The following is a 15,401-nucleotide window of genomic DNA, read 5'->3' as shown; positions in this document are numbered from 1 at the left end:
TGTGTGTCTGTGTGTGTGTAGAGAGAGAGAGAGAAATAAAAGAAGATAAATAGAGACATATGTGCCAGCCACTCCCACGTAACACCATAGAATGTAGAGAGATTGCCTTCTTCACACTACTTGTAGTCATCACAGAAGAGATGAAAACTTTTATTTCTTCTCATCTTCACAATAGTGTCCATGTCTAGAATTCTGAGTCTTCGGCTCAATAACTGTTGTATAGCCCTAGACACAAATGAGGAAAAGAAAGTTCACTAAAACAATAAGCAAGAGCAGCTTCCGCTTGTTTCTGACTTCACTGCTGTCAAATCCCTTGCTCAGTAAGGAAGATTGGTCAGGCTGTTTGGATCCATGTTTCACAGGACAGGAAGGAAGGAGTGGTCATATTTACTGATTGTGGAAGAAACCTCAGAAGCTTGTGTGAGGGGTAGTTCTAACCCAGGGCGAGAGGTTGAGTGGGTTATTGAGCTTTGGAGACTGAAACGTCAGAGTCAAATGAGGATCAGCGAATTTCTGAAAACGAGAACAGGTACGTACAAATAAAGTTAGGACAAAATATGAGATTTGTATTATTTTCAGATATAGTCTCCAGTATCTGAGGTTGTATTTTCATGTGTTTCAGTTAAAAGAATGTCGGAAAGTCAAATTGAGTTGAGAGGAAGAACTCGCCAGCTGACTGCTGGATCTTGAGCAACAGGGTCTATATATTTTTTCAGTATCAATCCTAATCCATTAATACTGCATCTCATAGGAAAAAAAAACTTGGTTTTGCAAGTTATCATGGTTTTTCCCATTTAAAGTAAAGGCAAAAGTACTTCAAATGGCAAAACCCATGATTATGTTTGCACCAACCTAATAAATAAAATAATTAACTGAAGCTTTAGGTTTTTTTTTTTTTTAATTCATAGGACTTTCAAATCACATATGTTTTCCCAAAAGGTACTAGAGAATAAAATTGCTGTACCCTAAATGCAGCAATTCTATTTGCAGAAAGGGAAAAATAGAAGACAAATCTTTTATCTGCCCTTGGAGTTTTCACAGCATACATTCTAATGTATTTTTTCTTCTTTTTCCCCAGGTGATAGATTATAAGAAGGCTGTGAAAAATCCCAGGACAATTAAGTAATATATTCATGAAACTTATAATAACAAAACTCGAAAGTTACAGAGAAAACTACACATGAAATAGTGTAAATAGTTTGGAATAGGGACAGAGGGCACTCTGTCTTTAGTAGTGAGTATTTTGCATGCACGTGTGTGTGTGTGTGTGTGCGCGTGTGTTCCCAATAAGTTAGAGAAGAGGTGGGCTAAGTCATTTGCTTTTCTTCCTCCATATTGTATTCTGTTAAATACTCACACCACTCTTATAAAATTGATACAAATGCTCTCATTTATAAAATATAGAGAGGTTAAATAACCTGCTGAGATCACTCAGCATTTAATAGCAGAGATTGAACTCACACTCAGGTCTGGATGTTGTCATGTCTTATGTTATTTGAATAATAATACTTTTTTGCTGAAAGTAATACTTGCTCATTGTAGAAAACTTAAGAAATAAAGATAAAAAGTAAAGGCAAAATGATTTTTAATGTACCACTTAGGGATGGCATTCTGTGTATGTATCTTCCAGGTTATTTTCAATTCACCACCCTTTCCTACTTAACTACTGAGATTCTCTTTTCCCTCATCTGTAAAATTGAAGCAAAAGCATTACCATTTATTTGGTTCCATATAGCTTTAAAATCCTGTGATTTTTATACCTCAAGTGCTTTTGCTTTGAATTTTTAGTTCCCTTAATGGAAAAATAAAAAGTGCTCACACAGAAAGATAAGCAAATTTCCATGAACATTTTGATGCCTCATTCTCAGGAATGACACTAAGGCATGGAAAGCATCTCCAAGTAGGTTACAAGACATCCATCCATTCCTTATTTCCTGTATGGACTTCATGCTTGTGTCCTGGCTAACATGAGACTACATCCTTGCTCATAGATAACTTTAGGATGATAAGAACAGGGAATAAGAGAAAGAAAGCTGGTGTAGGAAGGTCATAACATTTGTGAAAATGAATGTGAATATAAAATTGCTGACCAGCTGAAGAACCTTAGGGAGTTATTGGTCCAGATTTAGCAGCAAATAGATTGATCTAAAGCAGAAGCAGTGGTTAATCAGTCACCTCCACTTTAGAAGTTTAGTACTTCTGGTTGGCAGTATTTTTTTTATCCTGCATCCTGACTACTGCACCGACAGAAAGATTAGAAAGTTACATAATTGCATTAGGATAACAAGGCAGTTCAGGGAGAAGCTGATACCCTGGTGGTATTATTAGAATAAGGTGGAGGAGCTGCTATTACCATCTTGTTGAGAGCTGTCTGCATTTGTCAGAAGGGACAGAAAGAAGTGAGCCTATTATCTTTTTTTTTCAGATTACTAGTTACTTGAAAGATGAGTAAAAGCAGAGACATAAAGATCAAGTGGTTTGGAAAGACAGGACATCACTAACACTTTTTAGGACCACTTACGGGTTGTGTGTTTTTTATTTTTTTATTTTTCTTTCTTTTTGTTAAGTCAAGTACAGGGTTTGCATTATTTCGTACTTAGCCTTTATTTCTTCAGCTCCAAATTTCCCCTTATTCCCTGACTATTTCATTTTTCTTTTCTGCACACAAACACACACATACACACAAGGGACACAAAATGCAGTCATAGAAACATAGAAACATAGAGACAACTACACACAGACATGCATAAACAGACACAGATACCAATACAGGTGAACACACAAATACATTCCAGATTGCAGGAAATTTTCTTTTCCCTTGAACAGACTACACATATCATATATGTCTACACAATATGCTCAGAATGCACCTTTCTAATAACAATTTATAATTTTCCTTTTCTTTCAGCCTCAGTTTCACCAGCTGTGAAATTAGGAAGAAAATGCCACCCTACCTAGGGTGGCAATATAATTTTGAAATAGTTAAAATCTTTTCAACTGAAAGTGACCAAAATTCACAATTGTACTCCCTTAAGCAGAAATAGAGAAATGCATTTGTTTCACAGTATGGATAAACAGGAACAGGTCTGTGTAATGAGAGCTTAGATAGTCTCAGGATTCTCTCTTTCTTTCTCAATCTTTATCTCTCCACATGTAATTCACATATCTGATTCCCTGTGGTGGTCAAGATTATTTTTAGAAAAGAACATACATGCCATATTATCCAAAAACTGTTCACTATTCATGAGGTATTCAGAGAACAAAATATAAGCTTTGACAAGCACTTTCTTTGCCATCCCTCTTTCTCCTTGCCTGCTCCAATTTCAAAAGTTCTCTTCAGTAGGAAACCATTAGTGACTACTGCCATTTGTAATCTCTTCTTTCTCTGATACGTTGAAACATAGATATAATAAAAAATAAAATGAAATAAGAAAGTGGAGAACTTGATTTGTTAGAAATTAGAAACAAATTCTTACAGAAAAAGTAATTAATGAGAGAATAATGGAGTGTCCCAAGTCATTTCCACCTTGAGAAGCAAGGGAAGATAGGAGACCTGAAGTTTTAAGGTCTCTGATGATCCTAGAGCAAATTGAGATGGCTGGTGAGTGGGGGAAAAAAATGTCTAATGGCCACAACCAGAATGGAGGTCCTATTTGGTCACATGGAAAGAGAATGTAAGAAACTGGCGAGCACATTGCTAAAGAAGGGAGTACAGAGGGTGATCATATAGTATTTGTCTTTCTGCATCTGGCCTATGTCACATTGCACAATGTCCCCCACATTCATCTATGCTGTTGCAAATGACAGAATTCCTTTTTTTTATGGCTGAATACTGTTACATTGCAGGTGTGTACCACAATTTCTTTATTGGTTCATCCACTGGTAGACATTTGGGTTGTTTCTATATCTTGGCTATTGTGAATAATATTGCAATGAACATGGGAATGTGGAGAAGGCAAATATTGTATGACCTCACTTATATATGGAATCTAAAATATTAAAACTCTTAGTAGCAGAAAGTAAAATGGCGGTTACCAGGGGCTGAGGAATGCGGGAAACTGAGAGAGGTTGGTGATAGCATACAGACTTTTAGTTACAGAATGAGTAAGTTCTGGGGATCTGATGTGCAACATAGTGGTTATACTTAATATTTCATTGTTCACTTAGCTCTCAAAATTTGCAAATCTCAAGTAAACAATACGTTCTCAACATGTTCACTTCCTCCTGCCCTCACACACAAGGGTAACTGTGTGGTGAAGGATGTGTTGTTTAATTTGATTGTGGTAATCATTATACAATGTATATATATATCAAATAAGTACATTGTATATCTTGAATACATATATTATTTATTGATCAATTATACTACAATAAAAATAGAAGAAAAGAAAAGAAGGAAGCATAATGAATTAGAGAGAGAGACACAGAGAGAGAGAGAGTGAGAGAACGAGAGACTTATCCCAAAAATTATAAACCAAGCCTTCTCTGCATACTGATCATAGACCTCCTCTCATCCAAGTATATGAACTTTCACCAGTTTTTGAGAATAATCAGAGAAATGTTTGTTCTAATTCTAGTAACTTTTTGGAGGTTGATATTATTAAAAAATATTTGCACCAATTTTCACTGTGTGAATAGCAAGACTTTTTTTTGTACATGCATAGTCAATAATGATTGGACGATAAAGAAACATAATGATTTCCAGCTCACACATGTATTTGTTTCTTCTCCTTACTCACCTCCTGGCCTAAGGTCATGGCTTTCTTGAAAGTAGGGTCTTCCATGATTTGATATTGCATATCTATTCCTCATGTCTAACACGAGGTTGGAAATAATAGGTTTTCAATGCTCATTTTAGGAAATAAAAGATGAATGGATGACACAAGATACAACAGGTTGAAAGGAGATGAAAAACTGAAAAAGGAGTAAGTGGATATGGAAACGAAAGGATGAAGCAAAAGTCTACCTTCTCTTGTTCCTTCCTGGAGCAAAATAAAGGTAGAGTCCAGGCATGCTGTTGCTAACAGCATTGGTATTTTGCCTGTGCAGTAGGTGTAATACATTCACTTTTCAGCACTGACCAAAAAAAAAGAAAAGAAAGAAAGAAAACACAAGCCTGTTACATGTTTAATTTTCAGTTTCTTTTCAAGTAGGCTAACTATCCCATTAATTCTATTTTTTACTTGAAAGTTTGGCTCCCGAATCACACAGCTGTTTTGCACCAACACCAGTGATTTTACTCACATGTCTTCAGTATCTCCCTCATTAGGGTCATGTTCCTGCTATGAAGCTCTTTTGGCAACTGGGGAGTAGAGCCAGTTTCTAAGTGGAATCTGTTTCCAGGCCAAATTTTCAGACGAATACATATATTTCTGGCTGAGTACCATCTTTAAAAATACCTAGATTTTTTTTTTTTTTTAATCTTGACTTTCAAAGCAGAACCCAGCAATGGGAGGAGCTTTAAAGCACTATGCCACACATAGGTGAATTTCTTGATTGACTTAAAGAAAGAGAGCAGGTTTGGTACTCATACGTTCTAATCTTGGCTAGCCATTTGATTTCAGAATTTATAAAATGGGAGCTCAATCACTTGACTTTCCATCACTTTTGTATTTTCAATGTCTAACACAATGCCTGGTACATAAGGGCTCAGTGAGTAACTGCTGATTAAATAAAAATATATATGAGTAAAAATTTATCTTTCTTACTTGACAGAAGCTTTGTGATGGTAAACAGAAAATGCAACTCTCATTATATGTGAAAACTCTTTAAGAGGTTAGAGAGGTGTAGCTCTAACACAAAGGCAAGTTGTTTATTATGACATGTATCTCGAACTTGGAAAGAAGTTAATTGTGTATATATTGTGTAGGCGATTTACCTACCCTGCATCACAGAAAGTTAGAGCTAAAAAGGGATTAGAATATGTTTGCTTGTTTTTCAATCCCTTTTATTGACAAATAAAAAACTGAGATCCAAAAATGAAAAATGGCTGACTTCAAGACATGAAATTGGTGAATAACAAAATGGGTTAACTTGTTAATGAGGGTTTTGGTAAAACACTGATTTTCTTTTTCCCAGAGAAGAACCCTTTCTTACATGGATGCGTTTTCTTCAAACCACAGAATTAAGCTAAAATATCAAGCAGCCAGACTCCTCTTGGGATTGGAAAAAGCTCTCGGAAGTTTGAAGTGATGAAGTCACAGTCTCTGTAGGGGTTTACTCAGCCTTGCTGGGGCCTTCTGCTTATAGCAGTGGGGCTGGTGACTTTGCCTTTTAGGATCTGTGATTAAATTTCACTCTTCTCTGGAAGAAGTCCAGGGAGGAAATGTTTGCTAGGGAAGTGAGCAGAAAAGGAGATATGCTATGCCCCAGATACAGTGTCAGAATGCTGGAAACAGAGAGCTGAGTAAGGCGCATTCAGCTTTCATAAAGAACTCTGCTGTCTCACAGGTCAGACAGACAAGTAAATAGCAGCACCGTGTTACAAGTGATTTGGCAAAAGCCCACAAGTGATGCTTTGTTGGCATAGTAGAAGGGATTCACCTGTAGGTTGAGGTTTGGGTGACAGAAAGAAGCAATTAGGAAAGACCTAATGTGGAAACGCATGCCTAATAAACAAGATGACACAGTCAAGGCACAGCAAGGCTGAGAGGTGCAAAGGAACACATCCACATAACTTCTAATAAAACCCTCTATGGCAGCTTCTGGCCTCCAGGAGGTCTGTTCTCCTGACTATGCTTCTAACACAATATATGCTATCTTTTCATGAATGAAGGGGCTGTGGGATGCTGCAGGTTCTTTAAAATTTGGTATCCAATATAGGTGAGAGTCAGGAAGAAATATGTAAGACAAATGTTATGTAAGAAACTTGTCCCAATATGTCTGACACTTAGATGAGCACCCCCTGAAGCCAATATGTTTGGAAAAACAAAACAAATTATTCTCAGTCTCTAATCTCATGGACATCATGGTTCATGATGGGATGCCAGCTTTCATAAAAATATGCAAAAACTTCTTGTAAGTCAGAGACATGAAATACAATGGCAATAGGGCTTTGGTGGACAGAATTAAACATGCGTGCAAATTTTTTTCACAGACTTAGTTTGATATGTTTTGGTGCCTATGTTTAATTCTAATCCTCTTCATTTATCTCTTAATGCATTTATGATAATTTATAAATTTTATTTTAAAACTCATATTTATTCCGTAACATAGAAAATAAATAGATTACACAAATGATGGATGTGGTATCATTGAGGGCTTCTGAAGGCTAGTGATATGGTTTGGCTGTGTCCTTACCCAAATATCATCTTGAATTATAGCTCCTATAATTCCTACATGTCATGACAGGGACCCAGTGGGGGGTAGTTAAATCATAAGGGTGAATTTTTCCCACGTGGTTCTTGTCATAGTGAATAAGTCTCACGAGATCTGATGGTTTGATAAAGGGGAGTTCTGACACACTTTTTCTTGCCTGCCACCATGTAAGGCATGACTTCATTCCTCCTTTGCCTTCCGCCATGGTTGTGAGGCTTCCCCAGCCAGGTGGAACTGTGAGTCAATTAAACCTCTTTCCTTTATAAATTACCCAGTCTTAGGAATGTCTTTATTAGCAGCAGGAGAACAGACTAATACAGCCAGGTATGTGAGGGATATTAGAGAAACAAGCACCAGCAGGAAGAAACTAGTTAGAAATAGAATAATGAGTGTGAATAATTAGAACAAAAAAACCTGGGTCTCTTCAAGTAAACCAATTATTATTGATACAAAATAATAGATCATTTGCTGGGAGAAATGCATATATATGCCTACTGAGAACACAGCTCTCATAAAAATTACCCTCAGCTGATGTGCTTATTTTTGGTTCTCAATTCAGAAAATGGATGTAATTCAGCAAATCCATGTAGGAGCCGTATCTAAATGACAAGCATCTGATTCTAAAGCTTAAGTGCAGTTATTATGCAAAAATGACCTTTATACTTGCAAATATGGTAATTCTATAAAAATTACACTCCTATACAGATTTAGTTATAAGTAAATATTTTCTAATGTAAACCCAAGACTAAAAGTAAACCAAGATATCCTTTCTATATTAAGTTCCTTTATTGTTCTTTTTAGAAGTAATTCTGCATATTTAAAAGAACTTGCTCTTTTTTTCCATAACTTTGAACAGAAGGAGTTCCTTATTTATGGCTGATTCAATTCCTCTGACAAAACTCTAAAGTCAGTTTCTCTGCTGCATTCTGGATTTAAGTGTTTCAGAGGAGAAGTCTGAGACCAGCTGTAGTTTCCTTACTTATTTTGCCTAAATATGTGTAGGATATTATATTTTTTCTTATAACCAATTTTGAAAAGAATCTGTGTATGCATTTATTGTTTTAAATTAGTTGTTTTTTAAATCTTCATATCTATTTTTTGTTCAGGTTTGAAAAAACACTTTGAATTATGTTTACTGGATTTTCTTCCCCAACAGTTGAGAGATTTGTTTCATCATTAATTATAATGTTAAGTGTAGGTTTTCTTTAATGCCCTTTATCAAATTGAGCAATTTCTCTTCTATTCCAAGTTGCTGAGATTGTAATCATGAATAGATATTGAACAATTATAATTTTTGCACTATCTAATGAGACAGTCATATTCTTTCTCATTTATTCTGTTGATTTTATAACTTACATGATTTAATTTTTCTTTTTTCTTTTTGTTTTTTTTTGGATGAAGTTTCACTCTTGTTGCCCAGGCTGGAGTACAATGGCATGATGTCAACTCACAGCAACCTCCACCTCCTGAGTTCAAATTATTCTCCTGCCTCAGCCTCCTGAGTAGTTGGGATTACAGGCATGCACCACGGCATCTGGCTAATTTTGTATTTTTAGTAGAGACGGGGGTTTCTCCATGTTGGTCAGGCTGGTCTTGAACTCCTGACCTCAGGTGATCTGCCCACCTCGACCTCCCAAAGTGCTGGGATTACACATGCGAGCTAGTTTGTTTTTCTAATACGGTATCAAGTTTATGTTCCTGGATAAACCCACTTTTAATATATTGTTGGATTTATTTGCTGAGAAAAGGATATTCCTTTCTTTTTGGTCTAGGGAAGATTCCTATTGAATCAGGGTCTAATGATCAGCGATAGTGGAAGGTCAGAAAATCCTTTTGGGGTTTTATGATGTTTCCTGGGAGAAAGTGGAAGAAGGTCAGAGTAAAAGCTTCCTGTTTCTGCTGTTTTCTCAAATGCCAGAGAGCCATGTATTGGGGTAGTATGTCCTCAACTCCACAGGCATAAATGATAACCTTAATTTCAATTAGAATATTCTTACTAAGCAAAACAAAATTTTAGTCCCTTAAGTTTGAGCCAATGTTAAGTTTAGCTTAACATATATCATCATTAAAAATATAGCATTTTTGAGAATTGAGAAACAAATCTAAAAGTCTTGAAGTTTCATTGAAGTCAAGAGGCTGACTCATAAACCACATGAAAGATTTCCTAAAAATGTCATCCAGTGTCTGGAAGGGTCATTTTAATTTGGGGGTGCACATTTCAGAGCAGCATGACATTTTCTTAGAGTCTTGTTTTATGTTGTAAATTATTGCACTAAAATTGAAGTTAATGTTAACAGACTTTAAAGCCTGTTCTTTTAAGAAAAAAAAATGTCAATTTTGGCCTTTTCTGCAAAGTGAAAGCCCCCCAGAGTACAGATGTAATGCTGTTTAAAAAGGTTAATTTAAAATTCATGCACTGACTGCCCTTGCAGGAAGTGGTATGGGGTAGGAGGAAATTTGACAAAAAGTTTCGCTAATCATAATGCAATGAATAACTAATATATATTTTTTGGAAATGAGGGCGCATTAGGGTAAAATGCAACATGTATTTTTGATTACTATTGTTTCATACTGGTGAAACTCTGGTTTTGGACAGAGAGTGTGTTCATGTCCACCTGCTGAAAATAGTCTTTTGATGGGCACCACCATGGTGATAAGTGCACTTCAACTTTGTTCTTTCCACTTGAAGTCTCTCCAGGTTACTACTTTGGAAGTTATTTCACTTCTGACCTTGGCCATTATGATTTGCAGGCAAGTGACCACAATCATTAGCTGGCTTCACAAAGCTGCTCCCCGCCATGTCTTCTAAGGACAAGTGGATCTCTATTCCCTATGTCATTTGTTATTTATTTCCTTACACTGAATATATGGTAAAACTTGTATTTGAGGGATTGTAGATAAACTTTACCACTTAAAAATGAGTTTTCAATTATCTGTAAACTTTCTGAAATATCTTTTCTATGTTTTTTCCTTAAATTATTAAATATAAACAAGTTGATGCTTAACAATGCAATGTAATTTTTTTCCCTCTCTGCCCATATGCATAGAAAGAAGAAAAGTGGGAAGGGTATATGAGAAAAGGAAGAAAAGAAAGGAGAAAGAGAGGGAGGCCATGAAATGTAAATGAGCACTATTACATATTTGCTAAGCATCCTGCTAAATGATTTCATAGTTTTACCATTTATTCTTCCCAAAAGCTTATAATATGCCTATTGTTGTACACATTTTGAAGGTGAGTATATGGGGGCTCAACAGAGCCAGCAGACTTACTCAGTGTTATAAAATAGTAAAAGCTGTATAATGGGAAAGTAGTTAATTATTTAACAAGAGCAAACAATTGCATGTGATAAAAATGATAATTTAATTTTTATTTTTAGAAAATTTTGAACTAGGTCTTTAACAGTATTGTGCCATGATAAAAAAAAAAAGTGTATTTTATAGTAGATGCAAATGTTATCATTTTCAATTTGCAATCTTAAATATCTGATAAACTTCCCTATGTATTTTGTATATACAAATTATGGAAACATAACAGTGTAGCAGTCTACTTTATTAATACAGATAATATTTTAATAAGTACACATTAAGTCAGAAATTCACTAATGACACAGTAACATTTTAGAAAGTATCTTATTATAGGACTATAATTATTAGTCCTAATGATTATAAGAGAACAGGATTACTTATGTAGTTCAGATTAGATCTTTATATCCTCTTTCCTCATATGAGACCCTCACATAATTTTTTTTTTTTTACATTTTTATTTGAGGTAACTTTATCTCTAACTTTCTTTATTCAAAATCTGTGTGGGATGAAATGTCATTCCCTTCCTGTACACAGTCTGCTGTCTTGATATAAGTAACCTATCATGCTTGTCTTGGCCCTTTCTACATTTAATACAATGCACTGGAGGCAAAAAGTAACTAAGAAACAGAGAAATCACAGACAAAAATCAATCGAGTGGTCCTCAATACTTTTTATTTTGGCTTGTGTATGCATGCCACATTCTATTCATTATATTGACGCCTATAAAATACCTTTTGTAGATTGTTTTTGGTACAATAAACTGTTTTGAATACAATACATTACAACTTTCAAAGAGCAACAGGTGAAAGATCATTTCAGCTTACCACTTGAGGACGCTGCCTGCCATCCAACAGTTTAACCTACATTATTTTTACCAGCTCATCAGAATTTTATTGTGTAGTAAATGAATAGCTTATTGAATCTTAACCTTATTACTTTATAAAATTGAGTTAGAAGTAAGACCAATTATGGCATTAGTCATAAAGAAGTGTTAGTTCTCAGGGACATTGAAGCAGTTAACGTAAAAGTAATAAAAATGTAGAGCACGCATATGATGGTGAATCATCCATCTCAATCATATGTTCCTCTAAACTAAATAGACAAGCTAAGCGTTGAAATGAAAAGGCATGATTAGGATGTTTATCGTTGTTTTATCTCTTTGGGAGGGTATAACACGTTTATTGCCCAACTTTTGCAATTTTTGTCCTTATGTAAATTTTAATGACACAATTTTTAAAAATATAATGCCCATAAAAAAGATATTTTTTTGAAAAGCTAATATAAATCCTCATATGGACCTTGAAACTTCATTTGCTTATGCAGCCAGCTCTTATTCCCAAAGGTGAAATCTACCTCTTTTTCCCAAAATTATCATCTACCTAGCTCTTAGCATGTTGCTACAGTAATAGCAATATCAATAATCAAGATGACAAGACAATAATGATGATAATTATAGCAATAAATACTGACATCAATAAAAGACATTTAAATGGGTTGCCCAATTTAATCTTTGTCCTAGCACAATTTTGAAAGTGAAGAAGCAGCTGATATTATATAATATCTCTAGAACTTGACATCTCATAATTGATAAATAGTAGAAGTTGTACCTAAATCTATGTCTGCCTAAAACCAGAGTTTCAAGCTCTTAACTACCATATGTAGACTGCTTCTTACATTCAAATTATCCATTATATGTGATATTTTCTTACAGAGCGGAGGTTTTGCACTTCACCATCACCACCATCATCAATACCTCCACCACCATTGTTCACATTGTCATTCTTATCTCCTAGCATCCTAGGTGTTTTTAAAAAGAATCAGTTGTATATATCTGTAGATAGATAGATAGATAGATAGATAGATAGATAAGCATACACACCACTTTGGGGAATTTTCACACAGTAGTAACATTCAGGTGTTCACCATCCATATTGTAAAGTAGAACCTAAGTAGAACACCTCTCATGCCTCCCCTCTATCACTACCCCACCTCTTCCTCAAAGGTAATTACTCATCTGACTTCTATCAGCATAGATTATTTGGGTCTGATTTTAAAATTTATAAAATGGAACCACAATTATGTGATTTTTTTACTTCAAATCTAGTTTATTCTGCTCAATATTATAGTTGTGACATTTGTAAAAGCAGTAGCATATAGCAGTAGTTTATTCAGTTTTATTGCTGTATACTGTAACATTGTAGAAATTTACAGGTTTGTATAAGTTATCTATTGAATTTAGATCATTTGGATGTTTTGTGTCTTTGACTTTTAAAATCAGTGCTACTGTAAGCATTTTCTGCACATGTGTTTTTTGGTACATATTGGCATGGTTTTCTTGGGTTTATACCTAGTAATAGAAATGTTGGTGATAATGTATGTATAAATATCGCTTTACTGGATACTACCAAATGGTTGTCCAAAATGGTTATACCAATGTTCTCTTCCATCTGCACTATATGAGATTTCTACTTGATTCTCATCCTTTCTAACTGTTGTTTTCAGTCATTTTAATTTTAGCCTTTTCAGTAGATGTGTGACTTTTTCCACTTCTGTTTAATTATCTTTAAGTATATTTTCGACTTTTTCATAGACATGTTACGGATAGAAGGTGAATTACGAGCACTGGAAAAGCTACAGCGAAGTTCTTTTAAAAGGATGAGGTAGGTTTTGGGTGGAGTTTATAGTGATCAAACAGCCCAAACAAGTAGAACAAATTTCCACAAATGTGGACATTTGTGTGCATTTTATGGGCATCTTGAATTGAGTAAAAGATGGAGAATACCAAAAGATAAAAAGGTCCAAGCAAGACTCTGAAGAATAGGGGGGAAAAAGTCAATGTCTTACATTACCTAAGGACAGGTATGACCAGAAAATCTGAATAGAGTTATTTTGTCCTTGAGAATGCCCACACAACCTAAAGGAGTAACAGGGGATCATGGAATTATGTGAAGAGTTTATTTCCTAGCTCTCATTCTACCTGAATGAATTAAAATTCATTCAAATTGAAATTAAAGTTTTCAGCTTTAGATGTATACCACATGATCTAAGTTTTATCTTTGTGTCACAAATCCAAACGGCAGTCTCTATTCAAATCCAATTACCTAAAATTTTATTTTATTTTATTTTATTTTACTTTATTTCATTTTATTTTATTTTGTTTTTGACATGGAGTTTCGCTCTTGTTGCCCAGGCTAGAGTCAATGGCACAGTCTCAGCTCAACACAACCTCTTCTTCCCAGGTTCAAGCAATTCTCCTACCTCAGCCTCACAAGCAGCTGGGACTTCAGGCACGCACCACCATTTCTGGCTAATTTTGTATTTTTAGTAGAGATGGGTTTTCACCATGTTGGCCAGGCTGGTTTCAAACTCCCAACCTCAGGTGATCTGCCCTCCTCCACCTGTCAAAGTGCTTGGATTACAGGCATGAGCAACCGCACCTGGCCTGAAATTTTAAATAATAGTTATCTTTGTTTGTTTTTTTTGTTTTATTAACTAGCCCATAGTACTCTTTTTTGTCCTAGTCATATATTTGTATTTTGTTTTAAGGAAAATGGGGACTTTGTAGACTTTAAAAAGGTCATATGTTCCTTTGTAGGTGTCATAAAGGCATCACAGCTTAGTTAAAAACATTAATATTAGACTTGCAAACTGATAGGTAAACAAGACCGGGATGTTTTCTTCCTTTATTCTTTGCCCTGTTATGGATTTTGCCAGCGTCCATTCATTGTAGCTTCAATTATATTTGATGACTTAGAGTTACTCTCTTTTACTAACTTCCATGGTTTTTTTCATTTTTACATATCACAACAATGTAAAATTCTACTATTGAATTTTTTTTTTTCCATCACAGATTTTATGGCTTTTTTATGGTACCCAACTGCTTGGCCTTTAATTTCCTTTGCTGGAATTGTGCCATTTTATAGATTTCTACCCCTGGGTAAATCCAGGATTCAAGAAACCTTTTATCTCTTATTCACATCCCACAGTGTTCTCTAACATTTATTCTCAAATTGGTTTTCTATGTCAGTAAACAAAACACGAAGATGACAATTTGAGGGACAGTTTAAAAAGATGAGCAACATTCCATTTTTAGTTTCTGGAGATATTTTGTGCTGAAGTCACAGGCTTTCATTATTCAAGACAAATTAAGATTTATGAAATTGCATTCCATCTATATGTATGGGCACAGTGTTGGCAACTGTGGATTTATGAAATAAAAGATGAAGATACATTTTCCTTTGGCTGTTAGAAAGGCTGTTCAAATGGTAATAAGCTAGAATTATCATTTAAAAAGATCTCTTATTTTCCCGTAAAATTACAGCAGCCACTTTTAAAATAAAATTTTCTGTCTCTCAGAGAAAAATCATCTATCATTATGGTTATTGAAAATTTTTCTACCTAAACTAATGAAGGTAACCCTTCTTTTATGTTATAAAACAATGGACTGATTTTTAAACATCTATCCAAAAGTATTTTTTACATCAAGGTATATTGCAAGGATTCGTAATTTCAAAAAGTATAAAGACTATTTCTCTTAAAAACATTAAGCAGACAAAGAGTTTAATAGGATTGCTAAAGTTCAATTTTCATTTTAGCAGTTGGTTTGAAAATTAAACCTCAGCATTGAGTAACTTTTTGTTTTTAATTAGCTTATTTTTCAGCTTTAGATTTATACCATATGATCAAATGGGTCTCACTTTGTGCAAAATATGGAATTATTTTTACATGTAACAGGGTAACTATAGAACTTTGCCCACAGTTTCATTGTCAAGATTTTT

The 15,401-nt window shown here is 34.7% G+C and overlaps 1 pseudogene; it reads left to right on the top strand.

Moving 5' to 3' along the window:
* The first annotated feature begins 351 nt into the window (after positions 1-351).
* LOC105724160 (dihydroxyacetone phosphate acyltransferase-like) overlaps positions 352-15,401 on the top strand; it is a 99,959-nt pseudogene continuing 84,909 nt past the window's right edge.

This window comes from Aotus nancymaae, unplaced genomic scaffold (assembly GCF_030222135.1).
Source record: "Aotus nancymaae isolate 86718 unplaced genomic scaffold, 86718_ANA_hifiasm-v0.15.2.pri h1tg000030l, whole genome shotgun sequence".
Classification (NCBI taxonomy): domain Eukaryota; kingdom Metazoa; phylum Chordata; class Mammalia; order Primates; family Aotidae; genus Aotus; species Aotus nancymaae.
The sequence above is the reverse complement of the archived record's forward strand: the minus strand, read 5'-3'. Positions and strand labels throughout refer to the sequence as shown.